Raw genomic sequence first — 21,796 nt, 5'->3', positions numbered from 1 at the left:
CCTGGCTCCTGTCCCTCAGGCTGGCACAGGAGCCGAGGAGCTGCACTCGGTGCAGAAACGAAGAAGGTGCCCGTGTGTCTGCTGTGGGCCAGGCACGGTGCTGGGCACAGAGGGCAGAGGGGAGTGAAGAGGAGAGTGGGGGATGCAGCCTTTGGCCCCTGACAGCCCCCCCTCCCGTCCTGAGCTTCTAGCCACATCCATCTGACAGTCTCAAACACTCACGCTCTGTGTTCAGAGGGACTCCGTTCAGTGGCTCGCTGGGATTGAGCTGCTGGGCAGGGCCTGGCTGCTGTGGTGGGGCTCTCCATGCATTTCCGGTATCTCACACCTGAAGGAAGAGGCAGGAGAGGGGTTAGGACCCACGAAGGGTCCCTGGCAGGATTCCCAGAGGACTGCAGGGAGAGAGCCCTGTGCTTGGCCACGTCCACACCTAGGAAAACAGATGAATGAGAGCGGGGTGAACTCTGGACGGGGCCTCCCTTTGCCCTACATTTATGATGTAAGATAGCAGGGGCATCAGGGGAAGAAGCCAAGTTTGGGGATTGAACTGCATAAACCTGGTGTGTTCAGTCTCCCCACAGTGTGACTCATGAGGCGCTCAGACCACGCCACTCGAGGCCTTTGAACCCAGTGGGTCTGCGGTCAAAGCTTTCCGTGTGCGCTTGGCAGAGAGCCAGTGCTGACCAAGTCTGGGGCAGGAGAACCAGTTTAGAGAAGAGAAAGCGATTCGGTACTGAAGCAGAGACCCGAATCAAGAAGAGTGCAGGGGGCAACTCTCGGGGGTCTGCAGGAAGGCAGCAGAGAGCAAGCAAAGGAGCTAAGGAGCAAGGTGGGATGGCGTGAAGTCGGAGACCGCAGCTATTAGGAGAGCACTCTGCTGGGCAGGAGAGAGCTTTAACGGGAATGATGCTCTGGAGCAATTAGAATCCCGGGAAGACAAGAGCAAAGGAGTCATCACCTGTCAGAAAGCTAGCGCAGCGGGGAGGGCATTTGCCTTGTACGCGGCTGACCGGGGTTCGAGTCCCAGCATCCCATATGGTCCCCTGAGCACCGCCAGGAGTGATTCCTGAGTGTAAAGCCAGGAGTAACTCCTGTGTATCGCCAGGTGTGACCCAAAAAGCATCCTAGCACTGTAGCACTGTCCTCCTGTTGTTCACCGATTTGCTCGAGCGGGCCCAGAAACATTGTGAGACTTGTTGTTACTGTGTTTGGCATATCAAATACATCACGGGGAGCTTGCCAGGCTCTGCTGTGCCAGCAGAGATACTCTCAGTAGCTTGCTGGGCTCCCAAAAGGCAAAAAAAAGAAGAAAGCCCAGTAAGCTATTGGCCAGTGACCCTTCTCCCAGATGCTCTCTCTGAACACGGCAGCCTTGCAGATCTGCTGGAATTTAGTTGCAAATATTGTAGATGAGCCCTGGCAAAGCTACCCGTGACGTACTTGATATACCAAAAGCAGTAACAACACCGTGCTCTTCATGTTCCTGGAGCGAGCAGGTGCCATTGGGCTACACTAGCACAAGACAGGGACAAATGAAGATGTTACTGGCACCCACTCGAGTAAGTCGATGAACAACTGGATGACAGTGATACAGTGATACTGTAGGTGAATAAAGTAACACAGAGGTAGTCATGAGATTCTGCCTTGAGTGACCCCTGAGCACAGAACGAGGAGTAGTTATAATCATATAAATCATATAAACATTTTAGGTTTAACTTTGATTTTTCCTTTGGATTTCTTTTGGATTATTCTAAACTGTCCCTGTCACTGTTGAATACACCACGGGAGCTTGCCAGGCTCTACCATGCGGGCAGGATACTCTCGGTAGCTTGCTGGGTTCTCCAAGAAGGAGAACTAGACTATAACATCTATGTGGCCGCGTACTTCCAGAAACTTTGTTTTATAGTCTCTGGAAATCCCATCAATGGCTAAGATCCAGAGACTATATTCTAAACTATAATCACATAATCAAATAAATAATATAAACATTTTATGCTTAACTTTGATTTTTCCTTTCTCCCTCCTGCAGGGAGCTTAGGTTTATTGAGTAACTCCCACCACAGTGTTCAGAGATACAGCCAATTCCTTCAGGCACTCCCAGTCCTCTGCTTATCTTTAACCACTCCTTTGTTCTCCTCTTCCCCTATCTGTTAATCACTTTTATCCCCAAGTCCCCGTGACATGTGACATATTCGATATGCCAAAAACAGTAACAGTGATGTCTCATTCCCCTGACCTTGAAAGAACCTCCAATGTGGCACCGTTGGGAAAGACGAGTAAGGAGAGGCTGCTAAAATCTCGGGGCTGGGGCTGGACAAGAGCAAAGGAGTCATCGCCTGTCAGAAAGCTAGTGCAGTGGGTAGGGCGTTTGCCTTGCACGTGGCAGACCCGGGTTCGATTCCCAGTATCCCATATGGTCCCCTGAGCACCACCAGGAGTAACCCCTGTGCCTTGCCAGGTGTGACCCAAAAAGCAAAAAAATAAATAGATAAAATAAATAAATAAAATCTCAGGGCTAGGACGAATGCAGATGTTGCTGGTGCCCACTGGAGCAAATTGATGAATAATGGGATGACAGTGACCTCCAAATCAGACCCCATGACTTGTAAAGTCAAATTCTTCTGAGGGCACTAGATTTTGTATATGTAAGCGAAATATTACTTTTCTCTTTTCTTTATGTTCTTTGCATAGTTTACTTCAAAGCAATGTCCTTTTTGTATAGACACAGGACGACAGTTAATGCTATGTTGTTGTAACATGGGAGTTAATTGACTCTGAATAATATTTACTCCTTGGCATCCATCATATTCACTCGACTTAAGCTCTGTTGCCCTTAAATCCTAACACCCCAAAAGGAGGGTCCCGGAAAGAAACTTGGATGGACCTAGGGCAAGCTGTAAGCTACCCTGGCATTCGAAAGGGATAGAATGAGCACCATAAGAAGTATAATTAGTTAAGAGCACAATTGTGGAACAAACTCTGCCATGACCCAAAAGAAGTAATTGGACAAGGACCCTGCTGGGGTTCAAAAGGACTAATCTGGCCTGAGGATTTTAGTCTGGGATATACAGCGAGATGTCCCCAGGAAGAGTCACCCTTTAAGTTTAATATATCTCTTAGTGTGTCCATGCAAAAGGATTAGAAATATTATTAAGAACAAAATTTAAGATGACTGTGAATACACCCTTAGATGGAATTCCATCCTTGGGCAAATCTCCCAGCAGAAATATAGAGTGCTAAGCATTTATATGAGATTTTGTCCTTGAGTAAATAAATCTCCTAGAAGAAATTCCCCTGAAGTAAGGACTTTACATCTGTTCATTGTTTATGATAATATTAAACCACACCTATGTGTAATTGCTACCCCCAACCCTTCATGATTTCTCTATAACTAATGCTGTGAGACTTGAATAACCTGCCTCTGATTACCAACCAGCCTTGTGGTCCCCATTCCTTCATTCATTCATCAATGTTGGCTGGCAGGGAGGGAGAGTGATTTGGGTCTGAAAGCACCAAGGGGACCCTAGGGTCACTGCACGTAGGTCAGTGATCACCCACACCAGAATAGTGACACAGGTGGTATCACATGGTCAAGTCTGGACTCAATACCCCTACAAGACCCCGAGTTGCCACCCACGAACAAGCCCTCTGGCTGCTGATTGAGCTGCTTATCGGCCATGATCCCAGAGACTTAGAAACAAAGCTCGGAACCCAGCAGCTTTTGGCAGAAATCCCTCCAGATTTAATTATTAAAACTTCAGAATTCCAACATCGTCATATGCAATTCATAATCAACAATAGAAAACAAACAGTCTAATGTTGCCTTTTCGGCAGATCTGAGTGTTGGGGTAAAATCCCAAACAATAATGGTGGGTTTGGTGTCAAAATATTGAATGAAATCAAAGTAGAGAGAGAGTAACGTGGAAATCATCTGCCACACAGGTAGGGGAAGAGTGTGGGATGGGGGTTTTTGGTGGTGGAAAATGTGCACTGGTGAAGAGTTGGGTGTTTCATCATTGTATGACAGAGACTTAAACTGAAAATTTTGTAACTGTTCTCACCGTGTTTCAATGTAAAAAAAAAAAAAAGTCTGGACTCAATAAACAATGGCATTGCAAAACATGTAGCTTGAAACAGAAGTGGCTTTCTTTTTTTTTTTTTTTTTTTTGCTTTTTGAGTCACATCCAGCGATGCACAGGGGTTACTCCTGGCTCTGCACTCAGGAGTTACTCCTGGCGGTGCTCAGTGGACCATATAGGATGCTGGGAATCGAACCCGGGTCGGCCACGTGCAAGGCAAATGCCCTGCCTGCTGTGCTATCTCTCCAGCCCAGAAGTGGCTTTCTTTACCTGCCACAGGAAGAGCTCAACAAAAGCAGCACATGCTAAACACACAGCACACACAACACACATATTCCCAGCTCCAAATGAAGCACAACTGAAATGATTTTTCTCCTAGTCTCCCATAATCCACTTTGATGTTCAAGCCTGGAAGCTCCCTTGGCTTCTTTCTCTCATGCCCAACATCCATTTCAGCAACAACTTTTACTAGCTCATTAATTTTTTTCATTTTTTAAAAAATTTTATTTTTGCTTTTTGGGTCATACCCAGCGATGCACAGGGGTTACTCTGTGGTCTGGGGACCATATGGGATGCTGGGACTTGAACATGGGTCGGCTGCGTGCAAGGAAAATGCCCTACCCTCTGTACTATCACTCCAGCCCCTAGCTCATTAAAGTTCGAATCTGCTCTGCAACTCTCCAATTACCATCCTGGTCCCACCCTGCCTCGCCATCCCTTAGAGATGACTGAAATTACTTCCTCATCGGTTCTCACATGCAAACTTGCCCCATGGACCCACCCCCAACACAAAGAATTAATTTTCCCTCATCTGCCTTGCAGTGCAAGTAAGAGCCAAATGTCTTCCCACACTGAGGCAGTGGTTCCCTAACTTTAATGGGATTAGACTCACCGAGGTGGTGATTAAACTGTAGACTGATTTGGGACTCTGGGATGGAACTTGAAACTTTTCTAGAAACATATTTCTAGCAAGCTTGGCCATTCTGATCCGAAGTCCCCAGTGGATCATCCTAGATTGGTGGTCTTCAACCACTAGGCCCCAGACTGTGGGTGTAGAAAGATTGGAGGCTAGTGGGATGCGGCCTGGGTCTGTGGACCCTGGGTCTTCATTCCGGGTCTGTGGACCAGGATGAAGGACAGATTTGCAGACAGTTTGCAGACATGAGAATGCTGAAGAGCAGCTGTTGTAGATCATCTGGCCCAGCCTGTCCTCTCATTCTGTTCCCGGGAATTTCTTTTCTTTTTCTTTTTCTTTTTTTTCCCATGAGTGAAATCACTTAATCACTTCACTTAACTTCCCGTTAGTCGTCGATTTGCTCGAGCGGGCGCCAGTAACGTCTCCATTTGTCCCTGTCGCGTGCTAGTGTAGCCCAATGGCATCTCTTCGCTCCGTGAACATGGAGGGCCTCAAACCGATCGTTCATGACCTTGACAAAGAAGTCTGACCATCTGGTAGGTGGGCGGCCACGCGGTCTCTTGACATCCCGTGGAATCCAATCAGTAACAGCTCTAGTCCAACGGTCGTCTTTAAATCTCATTACGTGACCAGCCCATCTGATTTTCGACACCTTGGCAAATGAGACAGCGTCCCTGATCCTTGATCGTCGACGGATGTCAGAACTCCGGATTCGTTCTCTCATTTGAGTGAAACGTGATATTCCAAGCATAGCTCTTTCTATTCTTCTTTGGGAGACCTGAATGGCGTTCTCATCTTGTTTGCGTAGGGCCCAGGTCTCTGAGGCATATGTTAATGCAGGAAGAACAGTGGAATCAAAGAGATGTGCCCGGAGCCGGAGGTTCTTCGTCCTCTTAGCTATTTCTTCGACATTCTTGAAGGCGTTCCAAGCCGCTCTCTTCCTCCTGCGCAGCTCGGGTGCCAGGTCATTTGTCATGTTGACCTCTCGACCTAGCTACACATAGCTGTTGCATTCGGAGATGGTCGTTCCATTGAGAGCGAATGGGGCGTCAGGAACAAGGCTGTTTCTCATAAACATTGTCTTCGTAAGATTCAGCTGTAGTCCTACCTTTCCACACTCACGGTCAAAGTCGGCCAGCATTTGTGCCGCTTGGCTGATGTTTGGTGTTATTAAAACAATGTCATCAGCAAAGCGGAGGTGGTGTAGTTGCCGACCATCTATCTTCACTCCCATTCCTTCCCATTCCAGTCGTCGCATGATGTTCTCGAGGGTGGCACTGAAGAGTTTTGGTGAGATGGTATCACCCTGCCGCACCCCTCTCTTGACATCAACGATCACTTCTTTGTAGAATGGTGAGATCCTGGTAGTGAATCCGCAATACAGCTCACGGAGGATCCTGATGTATTGGGCTTGAATGCCCTGATTGGCTAGGGCTTCAATGACCGCTTCCGTCTCAACAGAATCAAAGGCCTTCTTTAAATCAATGAACGTTAAGCAGAGCGGCATCTTGAACTCCCGAGAAACCTCAATGAGTTTGGTTATTGTGTGGATATGGTCGATGGTGCTGAATCCTTTGCGGAACCCTGCTTGCTCACATGGTTGTCCTTCATCTAGTGTTCTGCCAATCCTATTCAGGATGACTCGAGTGAACAGCTTGTAGATGACAGACAATAGGCAGATCGGGCGATAGTTGCCAATGTCATGGATGTCTCCCTTCTTGAACAGTAGTACGGTCCTGCTGGTTTTCCATTGAGATGGAACCTTGCATTCAGACAGGTAGCGAGTGAAGAGCCGAGCCAGTGTATTGATGAGTACTGACGGCAGGTTCTTCAGGTGTTCAGGTCTGACCTTGTCTGGGCCGGGTGCTGTTTGCTTCTTTACTGACGAAATGGCGTGTTGGATTTCGGAAGGGAGAACGTTGGGAACGATATACCCATCCTGTGGAATTTGGTATGTCGGCAAGTGGACATGGCTATCGAAGAGATTTGAGTAGAAGTCATGGATAATCTTCTCCATTGCCGTTCTGGAGGATGTGATGGATCCATCAGGACGTCGGAGGGCAGTCATCTTGGTCTTATAGTTGGCGAAGGACAGGCGGGCGTTACGAATACTTTTCCCGGCTTCTGCCGCATCTACCACTACTTCCACTACCCAGCCGTCGCCACACTCCAGGACGCTTTCCAGACCCGCGCGGCAGCTCCGGCCGAGACCCACGCACAACTGAAGACCCACAGAACAAGGTAAGCGGAACTCTCTGAGACCTTGGACTCCAGGCTCGGCGGACCCAGGGACGGAGCTACTCTGCTTGCTCCCACCACCACAGGTGACAAAGGGATTCTAATTAGGAGCCCCACCCTACCCTGCCCTGTCTGCTTCCATCAACCACCCAGGGATCGAATTGTGCACAGGAGACCCACCCTACCCAGATAAATACCCCACTGGCAGATTTCCACTCTCGACACTACTTCCACTACCCAGCCGTCGCCACACTCCAGGACGCTTTCCAGACCCGCGCGGCCGCAAGCGGCCGCGCGACACATCATAAGACACTAAATACCCGTCTTCTGGAATTGTCGTACCATATTTGATAGGGTTCAAATATGGTAACACCTACAAGGGTGATTAGAGGTCACCCCAAAAGCCTCTATACCTCTCGGAAAGACTGGCAAGCTACCGAGAGTATTCCGCCCGCACGGAAGAGCCTGGCAAGCTATCCGCTGTGTATTCGATATGCCAAAACCAGTAACTACAACTGGTCTCATTCACCTGACCCTGAAGGCTTCACCAACATGGCAGCACTGAGAAGGATGAGAAAGGAGAGGCCGACAAAATCTCAAGGCCGACCTAGGCTGCCACAACGAAGGAAGACAAAAATGATCGTCTGTACTTTCAATGCACGTACGCTAGCATCAGATGCATCCATTGAGGACCTGATGGTACAAGCGCGAATGATCAAGTACGACATCATTGGTCTGACCGAGACAAGAAGACACGAATCTCACCATGCCGTTTTCGACACTGGAGAAGAATTGTTCCTCGGAACATGCGATAAAAGAGGTGTTGGAGGCGTCGGTGTCCTTGTCAACACAAACTTGGCCAAGAGCATTGATTCATTTGAATGCCTAACAACCCGAATCGGACGTTTACATTTGAATAGATGTGGCTCACTGCCTGCAGTTTCTATCTTCGTTGTCTACGCACCAACATCTCATTATGATGAAAGAGAAATCGAGAAGTTCTACATGGAGCTAGAGAAGTTCTATAAAGAAGACCACACCTTCTACAAGATCATTGTGGGTGATTTTAATGCCAAGATAGGACCGAGAAGATCAGCTGAAGAACTTCACATCGGAACCCATGGCCTAGAATGGAACGAACAGGGTGAGAGACTGTCTGAGTTCATCATGTCGACCAAGACCATTCATGGTAACTCACAGTTCCAGAAGGCAGAATCTAAACGATGGACATGGGAGTCTCCCGGTGGACGATTCCACAACGAAATAGACCACATCATATTCAATCGACGGTTTTGCCTGACTGATGTCGCTGTTGTCCCAAAATTTCGAACGGGATCGGACCACCGTCTCCTTCGTGCAAAATTCTACTTCACAGAGCGGGAAGAAAGGGCTGCAAAGTTCAAAAAGAGAACTCCCAGAACGACCACCAACTGGGAACTCTTTGGTACTATTGCGGCAACATGGGAAGATGCCATTGTTGACAACATTGACGAGGAATACGATCGACTGGTTCAGCACCTCCATGAATGTGCGAGGAACGCCAAGAGAGAGATAGCCACAAAAAATCGCCTATCTTCGAAAACTCTTGAGCTAATTCGCCAGCGTGGTTTGGCGCATGCCTCAGGCAACCGCAAGCTAACGTCCGAGCTTGCAAAGCAGTGCAGAGATGCGATCAAGGAAGACCTCAAAGAGAGAAGAGCATGAGTGAAACAGGTACTGTATTTAGAATGGGAAAATGCCAGAGTAATTCATCACCTGAAAAATACTTCCTGTTTTCCTAACAGACCAAGAAACACATCAAATTGCAATGTAAAAGTGTGTAAGGAACTACAGGATGGGAACAGTGCGGTACAACTAGCAAACGATACCAGTTTTTCCACTATCTGAAAGTACAATTGTGATGAAAGCAGAGTTCTTTCGCAAGCCGAGTCGCAAAGAAGCAAATACCAGCATTCACATGTGAAAGGTTACTAGTATTCCCAGATCAAAAAATTAGGCTACCAAATAGTATCAAATAGCTCTATCAAACCTAAAACAGTACTATTTCTCTCCTATAAAGCTCTTCCTGTCCTGCCCACACACTACTTCCTCTGCCTGAATGCTCTCCTCTACGGTCCATTCCTGGCTTAGTCCTCATCAGACACGTCTCATAACCTTCACCTCCTCCGAGAGACCATTCCTGATCACCCAGGCCCCTCTCCCCCCAAAATCCCATCTTGCTTGGGAATTTCTCTGCTTCCTATTGACATTTGGACTCAAATATTGACTGGGGGGGGCGTTGAGGGAAGTGAGTGTCCTAATGTTATGACACATTTAGTAGTATCTCTGTACCAAACCCTGCAGAAGTCAGTTGCAACCCTCTCTCCATATGAAGTTAAAAAATAAAAAAAAGTCTGCAGATGTTGCCAGATGGTCCTTGGAGGCATCATCCTCCAGTCCCATCTGAGAGGCATTGCCCTATTGCCCTATTTTAAACTTTATTTCCTTCCTGTCTGGTTTATTGCTTTCGGAATTCTCTTGCTTACTGGTTTCTTGCCAGTTCTAAAGTGAGAGCTCAGTGGATGGCACTTTGAACAGTTCCTGATACACAGATCTCTGTAAATATTTGTGAAATGGATCGATGAGTGAATGCATTTTTCTTCTTAAAATAACTTTGAAGGGCTGGAGCAATAGCACAGCAGATACAGACAGCTTTTGCCTTTCATGCGGCCAATCTGGGTTCGATTCCCAGCATCCCATATGGTCCCCTGAGCACTGCCAGGAGTAATTCCTGAGTGCAGAGCCAGGAATAACCCCTGTGCATCTCCAGGTGTGACCCAAAAAGCCAAAATAAATAAATAAAATAATTTTGAAATGCGTTTGTGACCTGCCTTTTTATAGTTCAGCAGTATACTAGGATGATTTTCATGCCTTTTTATAAAGCATATATTTAAACAATATAAAAAATTAGAACCTGCACAGCAAGGAGAGAAAACAGTATAAAGAATTCTTTATACACCTGCACCAGTTTCAGTAACTTTAACATTTTCTTAGAAGGAAACTATTTCATCATATTACTCTCCCTTTTCTCCCTACACCACCATAAATTCAATCCCTAAGGATAAATCTGTAATAGAACCTAATTTACTAAAAGTAAAACTTTTGATTCTTGTGCTAGAATTTAATGATGCTATAGTTTGAGTTAGCTAAACCTGGCCAAGTACTAATTTCCTCAATCATCTCAGAAATGTGTTTTCACAATTAATTTATTCAAATCAGGGTCTGACCAGGGGCAGATTGTGTGTCATTACCACTTAAACTCAATGCTGTGTGGGACTTGGGAATAAAACATGCCTTGATTAGCTGCTAAGTAGTGGCTTTTTCTTTTTTTAAAATTTTATTATATTTTTATAAAGCAGTTCACAATATTTGATCACATTTAATATTGAAACACCAATCCCACCACCATTACACCTTTCACCACTATATTTCAGATGTTTCCATCCCAAACCCCAGCCCCTGCCCCAAAGCAGAACCAAAATAATTTATTTTGTATTGTTTGTTATGAATAAACCACTGAAAATGATCCAAAAAAGTTTCCTTAGAGGAAAATGTGTGAAGATTGTTGTATTTCATCCATGGGACATTAAGCCCTCCTATAAAAGACTACTAACAAGTTGTTAAAGGTTAAGCCTGTGTACTTATAGGTATATAGATATAAATATAGATCTATGATACATGTATGCATATGCATATATTTACCTGTAAAAATATATTTACCAGGGGTGGAGTGATAGCACAGCAGGTAGGGCATTTTCCTTGCATGTGGTTGACCCGGGTTCGATTCCCAGCATCCCATACGGTCCCCTGAGCACTGCCAGGAGTAATTCCTGAGTGCATGAGCCAGGAGAAATCCCTGTGCATCGCTGGGTGTGACTCAAAAAACAATATATATATATTGTTTATAACATATATATATATTATATATATATCCCTCTAAGATTGGATTGGTTGCCTTCTACTTTAAACCCCATCAAATGTGGTGCACTACTCTTGGAATGTTAGTGGTATGAAGTATGAGATGTCATGTGGCCACAAATGCGGCCATGCTGTCCAGGAATAGATTCACTTATAAGTGAGGCTTGACCAAGCTCTGGAGAGTGGCCGTGAGTGTGGTGGTGGTTGAGTTCTGGAGGTTTTCAGCTGCCAGGTCCTTAGGTACAGGAGGGTCTTTGGGTACAGGAGGAGAACTCATCCGCCCCCCCCCCCAAGGTTGCCCCGAGTGAAATAGTAGTGGCTTTCTCTTATAGGCACTGTGCTGTGTGGCTTACGTGCAAGATCAGACAGAATCCTTAAGGCATCACTTAAAACTGATGAGCTCATAGTACTTATGAGAAGCTGGAGACTTGGGAAAAGTTAAGTAACCCGAAATCACTGAGGGAAGAAAAGCTTGTTGGAATCCAAAATCAGATATCCTGAGGTATTACTTTGCTCTGGGTTCACCTGCATCCAATTCAGATTGCATGGCTGGATATGTAATCTCTCCCTTACAGCACTGCGTTTTGGGGTTCCCATGTAGTTTAAGACACAGATTCCCTTTCATTTGGCTTTTCTTCTCTCTGGAGAATCCCATATTCTCCTGAGAATGAGTCTTTCCCCTCAATATCACACTATTTTACTTTAAACATGAAGTAAATGAAGTCAGATCTCCTTCCAAAGGTTCTGTTCACAGCTGCTCCGCCATGATATTTTTTTCATGATATAGGCATTATAACACATCAACCACAGAAGGAAGCATTTTAACTTTATGAAAGAATGGCAGAAACCCTGTCTACCACCTGCTGTGACATACAGCTGAGTTTCCATGAGACTGTAAGTCCATGTTTAATCTTCAAAAAGGACCAGCAACAAGGGTTCAGAACAGGGCTTCTGAAGGGAATATGCAGTTGTCAGTATATGGGAAATAAGTGTATGGGTAATTTGGATTGAATGATAAGGTCTGAGATTTGAGGAGAATGATGAAACTTGCCAGCGGTGCCCACAGAATGAAGGCACCCTCCAAGGAACCCCTTTATTCTAGGTGGTCACCAGATCTCTGCTTAAATATTCCCCACTAAAGTCACCAACTGGACAGCCTTGCCAAATGGTCTTGGATATAACTTTCAAGAAAATTCTTTCTCCTACTGAGCCAAACCTAGTGCCCAGCAATTTCCACAGTTTTGTCTGTAGTTCTGCTCTGTGGATTTGAGCCACCGAACATTAGAGTTCTGCATATTTTTATTACAGTAATAAGCTCTCGAGTTCTCTCAGTATTGTTCTCATTTCCGGAGTCTTACTGGAGTGGGGAGGTAGTCCCCCTATCTTACAGAGGTGACCACACTCATAGCCGTCCCTGACCACTCCGTTCTCCCACCCTGCCCTCCAGATCTCTCTCCCTTGCTTCCCTTCTGTCCCCCAGAACGGTCAGGCCACTGACAGGCCACACCTCTGACTGACTGATTTTCTCTCTCCCTTCACTCCGACTTTTGTGAAGTTTTCAGTACTTTTGTGAGTTTTCAGTACTGCTCTGATCTTTTGCCACTGTGTCTGAGCTCCGATCTGAAGATGGTATTATCTGATGACAAGTGATTCATAATTAGCACAGAAATGGGTTTGATAAGACTAAAGGATCCTAAAGACCCAGCTCTCTCCCTGCCTGCCAAATGCTTCACTTCATTCTGCCATGTTTAAAATCTGTTTCTTAGGAGACAGAGAGCAAGAAGGAAAGTGCCTCCCTTAGAGGGAGGCTGGGTGGGGGATGGGATGTTGAGGGATTGGGGAGGGAAACAGGAACATTGGCACTGGTGTACACAGGTGGAGGGATGGGTGTTGGATCACTGTATGACTGAAACTCAATTACGAACAGCTTTGTAATGGTCTATCTTACGGACACGCAAATAAAAAAGTTTAAAAATAAAAGCAGTGTGGAGTTCACGCCCATCTCAATCAACTTAATCAATGTCTGAATAAATGGCAGCACTCCTGCATTTAAAAATTAAAAAAAAAAATAAATAAAAACCCGTTTCCGTTTCCTTTAAAGTACACAGAATAGTTCAGCTTGGAAACACAACGTGGGTAGGACTAGAGCTGAGTTGTTATCGTGAGATGAAATGCCGGGAAATCACGTAGTGGAAAAAGTAAATCTCCAAAAAATTATAATAACAATAAATTAAAAATATATAAAAAAAAAAAGAAAAGAAAAAGTCAATCTCCCTCTCCCCCAGCCCCCAGTCATTCAAGCCTCTTCTGAGGTCCTGTCTTCAAAGCTCGCTTTTCCCTAACCCCACTCGGAGCTCACTCCCCTTCTCTCCACCTTTCGCTGTCCAGTGCTCGGCACCGTTGGCTCCTCCTGCTCCCCCTCCCCCTCTCCCTCCTCCCCCCTCTCCCTCCTCCCCTCTCTTGCCCTCCCTCCTCAGAAGCTCATCGTTAGACTTCTCTGCCCCCGCGTGGCCACTCTCCGTACTGCAGCTGCCCTGCGCCTGGCCTTGAATCCCCAGCCCTCCAGCCCGGGATTAAAGGCCCTCCAGGACCCCAAGAGCCGAAATGCGTGGGTAAGGACGTTATCTTCGAATCAGGAGGTTCCGTTTTGAATTTTGTGGGCCCCCAAACGAAAGAAGTGAGTCTTTTATGTAGTGGTTTGTTCTGGTCCGTGTCATGTGTAGCCGGTTTAGAAATCTCCATAGAGTGCCCTGCAATTAACCCCTTCCTGCTTAAAGGAGCCCCCGTGGGATGAACAACTCCGTAGGTGTCGTCAAACCCAGGTTCTTTTTCTCATGACACTTAATAAGCTAGTTGAGCACCCCTCCTGGTCACGGCATGACTAGAGGCACCCTTAGGATTCTAGCTAGGCCTAATGACACCCAGCAAGGCAATTTGGGGGATTTGTTTTCATTGTTTCCTTTAAGTAAGGTATTTTGAGTCTGGCTGTGTACCTGCAACAGGCCAACAACAAATACCTAGAATGAGTGAGTCTCTAGGACCACAAAATGAACTGTGTTCTTTTCTGCTAAAAGGACATAAATTCCCATCCCACCCCCTAACATCCAACCCCCCCGCCCCCCCCACACACACATACACACGGGAAAGAATGTGCTTCTAAACTAAAATCCACACTATGCATTAACACAGATTTAGTTTACTTATATTAACACAGCTGCTTCTAACAATGCAGTTTAAACACAGTTAAGGAGGGAAGAAAGGGAACGTCTCTTAACGCGAACCTGTGCTGGTGACTTCTAAAACCCAGAGGGACCCGCGTGTGGCCTTTCCGGAGACCGTTGTGTGTAGATTTTAGATCCACAATTTTTTTTTTCTGCTGAGATTTGAAATTTGGATTTTCAGTAGGGCACTTTACCTAGCCAACCCATGGTTCCCAGCAATATAATTTCTTGTTCTTTTTCAAGATTAGTCTCAGACCCACTGAGATTTCATAAACCCTCACCTATGAAATCGTTCTGGCTTCTGCTCGGATCCAGAGAGCAGATTAAAACACAGGTTAAAACGCAGAGACGCGGCCGGGGCCCCAGTGAATTCCTTTAACAGAAACTCTCGTTAGAATTTTGAACCAGCTTCGAAAATAAATGCAAACCCTTAGGTCAGTGACCCTTCTTGGGGGAGGGGAGGAAAGACCACCTTTCACCCCCACCCCACTCCGAAGCAACCGATCTTAGACTATTTCTAAGACGAAAGACTTGACTTGCTTATAAAAGTCCCTATATTAAAACATGGAAATGTCTATTTCCATATGGAGATAACTTTTAGAGCGAAAACTCGGCAAGAAAAGGAATGAGATGGTGCAGGGAGAGTGGAAAAGAAGCAGAGTTGCCAGAGAAGATCAGGTAGTCACTGGATAGTCCCAGAAACGTTTGGGACCAAAAGGAGCAGCCAGAAGTGATTTTATATCCAGAGTCGAGGATTTAACCATGCTCAGGAAATTGACCTCATAGATCTGGTTTATGGATGAAGAAACGCTGCCCGGCAGAGAGACCTCGTGGCGCAACGGTAGCGCGTCTGACTCCAGATCAGAAGGTTGCGTGTTCAAATCACGTCGGGGTCATGTGTTTTATGTTTGTGGAGGGGGAAAGGTCACCTCCTCCGACCTTTAACGTAGTGCGAATTTACAGCTATATACAAACTCCTGTGCTTCCTCCGATCTTTAATTAATGCAAATTTACTGCTATCCAGACTCGTCTGGGTCTTTAATGCAGCACCCTTTAAAGTTTGCACTGATTTATTCCATTGAAATTTTTGAATATATTGATATACAGAAATTCATAACACTATTATCTTTAGGGACCCATTTCTGCGCCCCACAGAAATAGTTCTTGCTCTGTAATTGCAATTATTCGGAATTTCACACTGCACCTCCGCATATTCAATCCTCCCGGCCTTCTCTCTGTGCTCATTTCTGAGCATCAGGACGGAATTTGTCATTCACACGCCCCCTCTGCAAAAAAAGTGCAGGGATGTGCGGCCTCTGCCCCCGCCCCGGCACCTCCAACACCCTCTTCGAGAGCCACCCTCCTCCCCGACCCCAAAGCAGACTATGAACCAACAACACATTAAGTACAGATGAAGAGTCTATAGTTACAACTTACAAGGACTTTATTTTGGGGTTGAGGGAAAAGCCACTCTTGACGGTGCTTTAACATCTAACGTTGGAAATAGCAGCTGACCCTTTGTTTTAGATGTAGTGTACACGCTTACAGATAAATAGTAGTATTTGTGCGTTGGAGAAGTGAACTGAAAAAGAACTCTTGCACCTTTTATTAATCGTTTTTCTTAGTCGTGTAAGCCGTGTCAATCATTTCACAGAGACAGATTCTGTCAGGGAAAGTTAAGAGGAAAAATACTAAAAGCTGGAAAACTGGACAAATGAGAAAAAAAAAAGATGTATAATAAAGGATTATAAGAATATAGGCTCCGTGCAGCAGAGTGGCGCAGCGGAAGCGTGCTGGGCCCATAACCCAGAGGTCGATGGATCGAAACCATCCTCTGCTAAAGTTTTTTTTTTTTTTGACAGAGGCTCCCAGGAAAACCCTGGTACATTTACCATATACACAGGTCTCAAATGTTCCATTTTGTTATAAATCTTCTGAAATGCTAGATTCTTTAAATGGTATTATGGAAAAAGGATAGAAAGGAAAATCGAATCAAATTTGCTTCGTGTCATTTATAAATCTTCTTTACTAAAATGTCAATTAAATACTTGGTCCAATTGTTAACAAGTCTATGAAGACGCTCCACATCATGAATCATGAGAGAATTCCACATTAAAACAACAACATGCACTTACATCTCATCTATTTGTCTCTGAAATCAAGGGCAATGACCACATCAAATGTTGGCTGGAATGTGGAGCAACAGGAACTCTGACTACAAGTGGGAATGCAACATTCTATAGCCACTACGGAAGATAGTCCAACAATTTCTTACTAAACTAAACATACTCTTACTACAGCACTACCAGCGCTATCGCACTACTTGATATTTACTCTAAGGTCACGGAATTTATGTTCACACAAAACTTGCACAAACATGTTGATAAGCAGGTTTATTTATTCACAGTTGCCAAAACTTGAAAACAGTCAAGACGTCCTTGAAGTTATATTTAACTCATATAGCTTTCAGAAATGAGCTAAAAATCGTCGACAGACACCGAGGAGTCCAGGATAAAGAAGACAATTTGGAAAAAAAATCTACATTTTTGTGTTGGCCCAGCTATATAACATGGAAAACGCATAACATAATGATCAGCGAATAAAGACGACTGGAGGGAGAGATAAAAGGAAGAGAGAATGAACAGGGCATTTGAGGGACAGCGAAAATACTGTGCATGATACATGTAATGAAATGTTTGTCCAAATTCTTAGAATGTTCAACACCAAAAGTGAACTGCAATGAAAATTATGAATACTGGGTGAGTATGGAGTGTCAGTGTAGGCTCATTATTTATAATAAATCTACACATCACTTGGGTGAAGAATATTGCTAATGGTTAAGGACATGTACATGTGGAAGCATGTGTTCGTTCCCCCCAGTTTTGCTGTGAAGCTATAACTGCTCGTAAAAAAAAAAATAAATCTGAAAAAAACAATAAAGAAAAAAAATGCTTCCTAGAAATCTTAGCTTTGTGAAGCTCCCAATCTTAATTCTTGTATTTGAAATAAATTGGTCGGTTTTGAAAAAAAATTAGGGAACCAAACTATTTAACTATTTGCCTTTTACAATTAACATGTTGTCTATGCCGTGTAAAATAATTAAAGATAAAGTTCGATTTAATTAATAAAAGTAGAAACATTCGTGTTTGGGAAAAGGTTGGGTATTCTAAAGCCAAAACTGCCGAGCCAGCCAGGAGTCGAACCTGGAATCTTCTGATCCGTAGTCAGACGCGTTATCCATTGCGCCACTGGCCCTCCCACGGGCAATAAAAGGTTACACCTCCAAGAAAAGGAAGTGGAGGTTACAAGGTTGCTCTTAGGATGAATAAGTGAAATATTTCTTCTGCTTGCTTTCTTCTTCCTTCCGCAAATTTTTCAAACCCCCCTGTGCAAGCCTGAGAATTGAAGTAAAATAAAGTTACAACTGTTTGTCTTGGGTTAGTTATGCAGTATTATTAATTCATCGTCAGTGAAAGCTCCGTTTATATGTAATTTGTAAAACGTATAATAATGATTAAGAAGCAAAAAGTGTCTTGCAATTAAAAAATTAATTAGATTGCCCAGTTGTCTGCAAAATATGCATGCGTAAGAAAAATTACCTTTTCGTAGTCGGCAGGATTCGAACCTGCGCGGGGAGACCCCAATGGATTTCTAGTCCATCGCCTTAACCACTCGGCCACGACTACAACTTCTGTAACCTCTCTTACAATATCTCTCATGTCACCATATTCTATATATTTCGCGTTATTTTACCATTTTTTAACATAAAGCAAAATAAAGGATCCCGTATTCCATTAGTGAAACCGAAAAGGAATCCGCAAACTGCACTTTTAGGCACCTGGTAAGCGAAGGATGTTGCTTCCAGAAGCAACCAATATTGCTGTAATAACTTTAAAAATTCTCTAATTTTCTCCTCCGGTAAGAGATGTACCCTCAACAAATAATTTGGCAAAGATGCTTCTTAGAGATAAACGATGTCTTCAGATTCCTAATCCTTAAAAGGCAGAAAGGGCTCAACAAAGGTCAAATGGTACTGTAAAGTCCATCTTTTTTTTTTTTTTTTAATTTTTATTAGTGAGACACCATGAGGTACAGTTGTAGACTAACAAATTTTTGTGCTTGGGTTTCAATTATACCATGATCGAATACCCACCCCTCCACCAGTGCCCATTTCCCACCACCACGGATCCCAGTATCCCTCCCACCCCCCATCCCCCCATCCCACCCTGCCTCTGTGGCAGGGCATTCCCTTTTGTTCTCTCTCTCCTTTTGGGTGCTGTGGTTTGCAAAAGAGGCAATGAGTGGCAATCCTGAGGGTTCAGCACCATGTTCCACAAAGAATCTCATTTAATCTCTCTTCTAAAAGCTTAAAATATTTCAAAGAAACTTAAGTACTTTTTCGAAAGAAATAAGAAAGTGCAAACACTTCTGAGAATCAAGTCGACTTCATTGCCTGGGAACTTCTCTCGAAGGGCAAAAACAACTGTATTTGATACTGCAGGATTAATAGTTTTCAAAATGCACATTTTTAAAAAACTGCCTTCAATGCAAGAATTGGACCCCAAGATTTCCATATTCCCTTAAACTCAATCTCATTTGCAAGTGTGTGTGGTGGGGGTGGGGGGAGGGACGGGGTTCCTAATATTAATTAGCAAGGAAGAGATTGTGGTTTCATTGATGGCTTTATTCTATGACAGGAGAAGGCTGGGGCATGATGGTTACTGCTTAAGTGCTTATGAGCTGACAGCTATCTTCAGCTCAGAGTTCTGTGTTCCAGAAAGTGGGGACTATCTTAATTATTTCTTCTTCAAAAATCAAAAGTGATATTTTAATTGAAATACAATCAACATTTAATATTATCTTGCTTTCGGGTGTACAATATAATGTTCTGATGGTTCATATTTGTTGCAATTGTCTTTGTTTTGTTTATTTTTTTGTCTGAGGGGTCACGCCAGGCGGTACTCAGGGGTCTCCCCTGCACTCAGGAGGTGCTCGAGGCATCAACTGGGATGCTGGGAATCGAACCGGGATCGACCACATCCGTAGCGAAGTGTGCAATTGTTAACTGCAACAACTCCTGAGATGCCTTTTCCACTCCGGTGCCTACCCCTTTCCTGGATAATTCATTCATTTCTTTTTTCATTTATAATTTTATTCTGCAATCACCTTGAGCAGGGCAGGGCTGTGGTCCAAGCAATGTCGTTGGGCGGAAGAAGTTCATACTGAAAAAATGCAGACCCCTGGTCCTCCACTCACACTCTGGCTCTGGATCCCGTTATACCAGGGGTCTGTCTTTTCATACTGGTGCCTGCCTTGGTCACTGCAATAGGACAGAGATGCCACTTCAACAACCTCCTGCGCCAGCGGCCTCCTCCAGGAAGCCAGGTGGGAATCCAGACCTGTATCTCCAGGACACGGCTGCCAGGTTGGTTAGCGTGGGGTGCCACCGTTGGTTTGGTGGCATCTGTATTCTGCACTCCGCTCAATTGTTTCTTCTGCCTCTATTCTCTCTCAGCTAGAAGTGAAGTCTGAGTGATTGATTAGATCCCTTTGATTAATTAGATTCAGTCCAGGTTTTTAACCTGCTGGGCCAGCACTGTGAGCTTGATGCGGGCTCAGCACAAGCTCAGACACCACCTTGCGAGGTCAGGGTGAGATGGGAAGGCATTGTTCCCTGATAATCTTTTCCGTAGGGATCTGAAGACCGTTAATGTTCTTTGAAGCAGCATTGGGTCCCTGGGGGTTGCAGATGGTCTTGCAATCCTACCATTTTTCCCCCCTACATTGGTTAGATACCAATGTAGAAAAAAGGTTGTCAAACAACTTTCTTCCTGCTTTTGTGGCCTCCCACCCCCCAGACTTTCTCAGAGGTTCCAACCGCAGCTGAATGTTAACCCCAATATAACAATCTTGGAATGCAAGTGTGGTGGTTAAGCAAAAAACGGGTTAAACTTGTACTTTTATGGTTGAGCGGGCTGAAAGAATGTGAAAGACCTACCTTATGTAACCTCGCAAAGCCTTATGTAAATTCTCCGACTCAAGCAGGTGCTTAAGAATGTTTACACGGGGGGGGGGGGGGGGGAGATTTGGGGGGGATACTGGGGACATTGGTGGTGGAAAATTTGCACTGGCGGTAGGATGGGTGTTTGATCGTGGTGACTGAAACTTAAACATGAAACCTTTGTAACTGTATCTCACGGTGATTCAATTTAAAAAAAAAAAAGTACAAAAACAAAAAAAGATTGTTCACAATTCTGGCTACAATTGCGGGCTAAAACCCAGATTCCTGGGCCTCATTTCCAAAGACCCTAATTTTGTTGTGGGAATCAGAAGGGGGAAAAAAAGTGGCCTTCTGGGAGAGAGGAAGACCGGGAGTAAAAAAGGGTGGAGATAAAAGATCTCCAACGTCTCCCCGTCGGGGAATCGAACCCCGGTCTCCCGCGTGACAGGCGGGGATACTCACCACTATACTAACGAGGAAGACTTGGAAGGCTGCTTGCAAAGAAATGCCTAGTCATTGAAACTGGAAAGAAGATTCTAGATGATCAGCAGAGTGAAGAAAACAGTCAAGACCCAGTAGTAATCACAAAAGGGTTCAAACACTCAATCCTCTGGTCTGAAGTCAAATGCCTTAAGCCACATAATCCTCACTAAATAAATAACCAGTTCAGAGAACTATTAGAAAAAAAAAATCAACACTACATTTGTGATATGCAGAAATTATTGCAAATCAAAGCACTCGCAGACTCAAAATTCTTATAGTTTAGATGGGAGGAAGTTGAACTAGGCTGCGAGATAGATCAAAAGACTGCAGTGTAATGCAGGCCTAGGTTCTACGTCCTGCTAGCAGGGTCCCCGAGGCATTGGGACCCTAGAACACTAAGCTGGGACCAGAACCCCCCAGCACTGCCCGATGTTGCCCCAGTCCCAACCCTCGCAAACTGACAAGAAACAGTTGAACGTAATGGTCAAAAATAGCGTAGTTACAATCAGATAACTACCAAGACTACGATACTACCATAGCTAATTTAAAAAAATGCTTTATTGGGCCAGAGTGATAGTACAGCGGGGAGGGCGTTTGTCAGTCTGGGTTCGATCGTCGGCCCCGAGCACCGCCAGGACTAATTCCTGAGTGCAGAGCCAGGAAAACCCCTGAGCATCGTTGGGTGTGACCCGAAAAGCACAAAGCAAAAATAAGTAAATAAATAAATAAATAAATAAAAGCCTTGTCGGTCTGTGGGAATCAGGCAGAAGGCCACCGTGTAGACGCGCCGCACCGCCCTCTTACCACGTTTCCAGGGATAGATGCAGGGTTTAACACAGAATTTTCTTTTGTTTACAGAAATCCCGTTCACAATGAATCCTGAGCATCTATTCAAATCAGG

The 21,796-nt window shown here is 44.8% G+C and overlaps 5 non-coding genes across 5 annotated transcripts; 2 read left to right on the top strand and 3 right to left on the bottom strand.

The window, feature by feature from the left end:
• The first annotated feature begins 15,235 nt into the window (after positions 1-15,235).
• Positions 15,236-15,307, top strand: TRNAW-CCA (transfer RNA tryptophan (anticodon CCA)). The gene has a single exon. It is a non-coding gene; the product is annotated as a tRNA-Trp (tRNA).
• Positions 15,308-16,179: 872 nt separating this feature from the next.
• Positions 16,180-16,251, top strand: TRNAM-CAU (transfer RNA methionine (anticodon CAU)). The gene has a single exon. It is a non-coding gene; the product is annotated as a tRNA-Met (tRNA).
• Positions 16,252-17,593: 1,342 nt separating this feature from the next.
• On the bottom strand, positions 17,594-17,666 carry TRNAR-ACG (transfer RNA arginine (anticodon ACG)). Its single transcript has one exon. It is a non-coding gene; the product is annotated as a tRNA-Arg (tRNA).
• Positions 17,667-18,015: 349 nt separating this feature from the next.
• On the bottom strand, positions 18,016-18,097 carry TRNAS-AGA (transfer RNA serine (anticodon AGA)). Its single transcript has one exon. It is a non-coding gene; the product is annotated as a tRNA-Ser (tRNA).
• Positions 18,098-20,819: 2,722 nt separating this feature from the next.
• Positions 20,820-20,891, bottom strand: TRNAD-GUC (transfer RNA aspartic acid (anticodon GUC)). Its single transcript has one exon. It is a non-coding gene; the product is annotated as a tRNA-Asp (tRNA).
• Between the last annotated feature and the right edge of the window lie 905 nt (positions 20,892-21,796).

The sequence above is a fragment of the Sorex fumeus genome, unplaced genomic scaffold, assembly GCF_029834395.1.
Source record: "Sorex fumeus unplaced genomic scaffold, SorFum_2.1 ptg000094l, whole genome shotgun sequence".
In the NCBI taxonomy this organism is placed as follows: Eukaryota; Metazoa; Chordata; class Mammalia; order Eulipotyphla; family Soricidae; genus Sorex; species Sorex fumeus.
The sequence above is the reverse complement of the archived record's forward strand: the minus strand, read 5'-3'. Positions and strand labels throughout refer to the sequence as shown.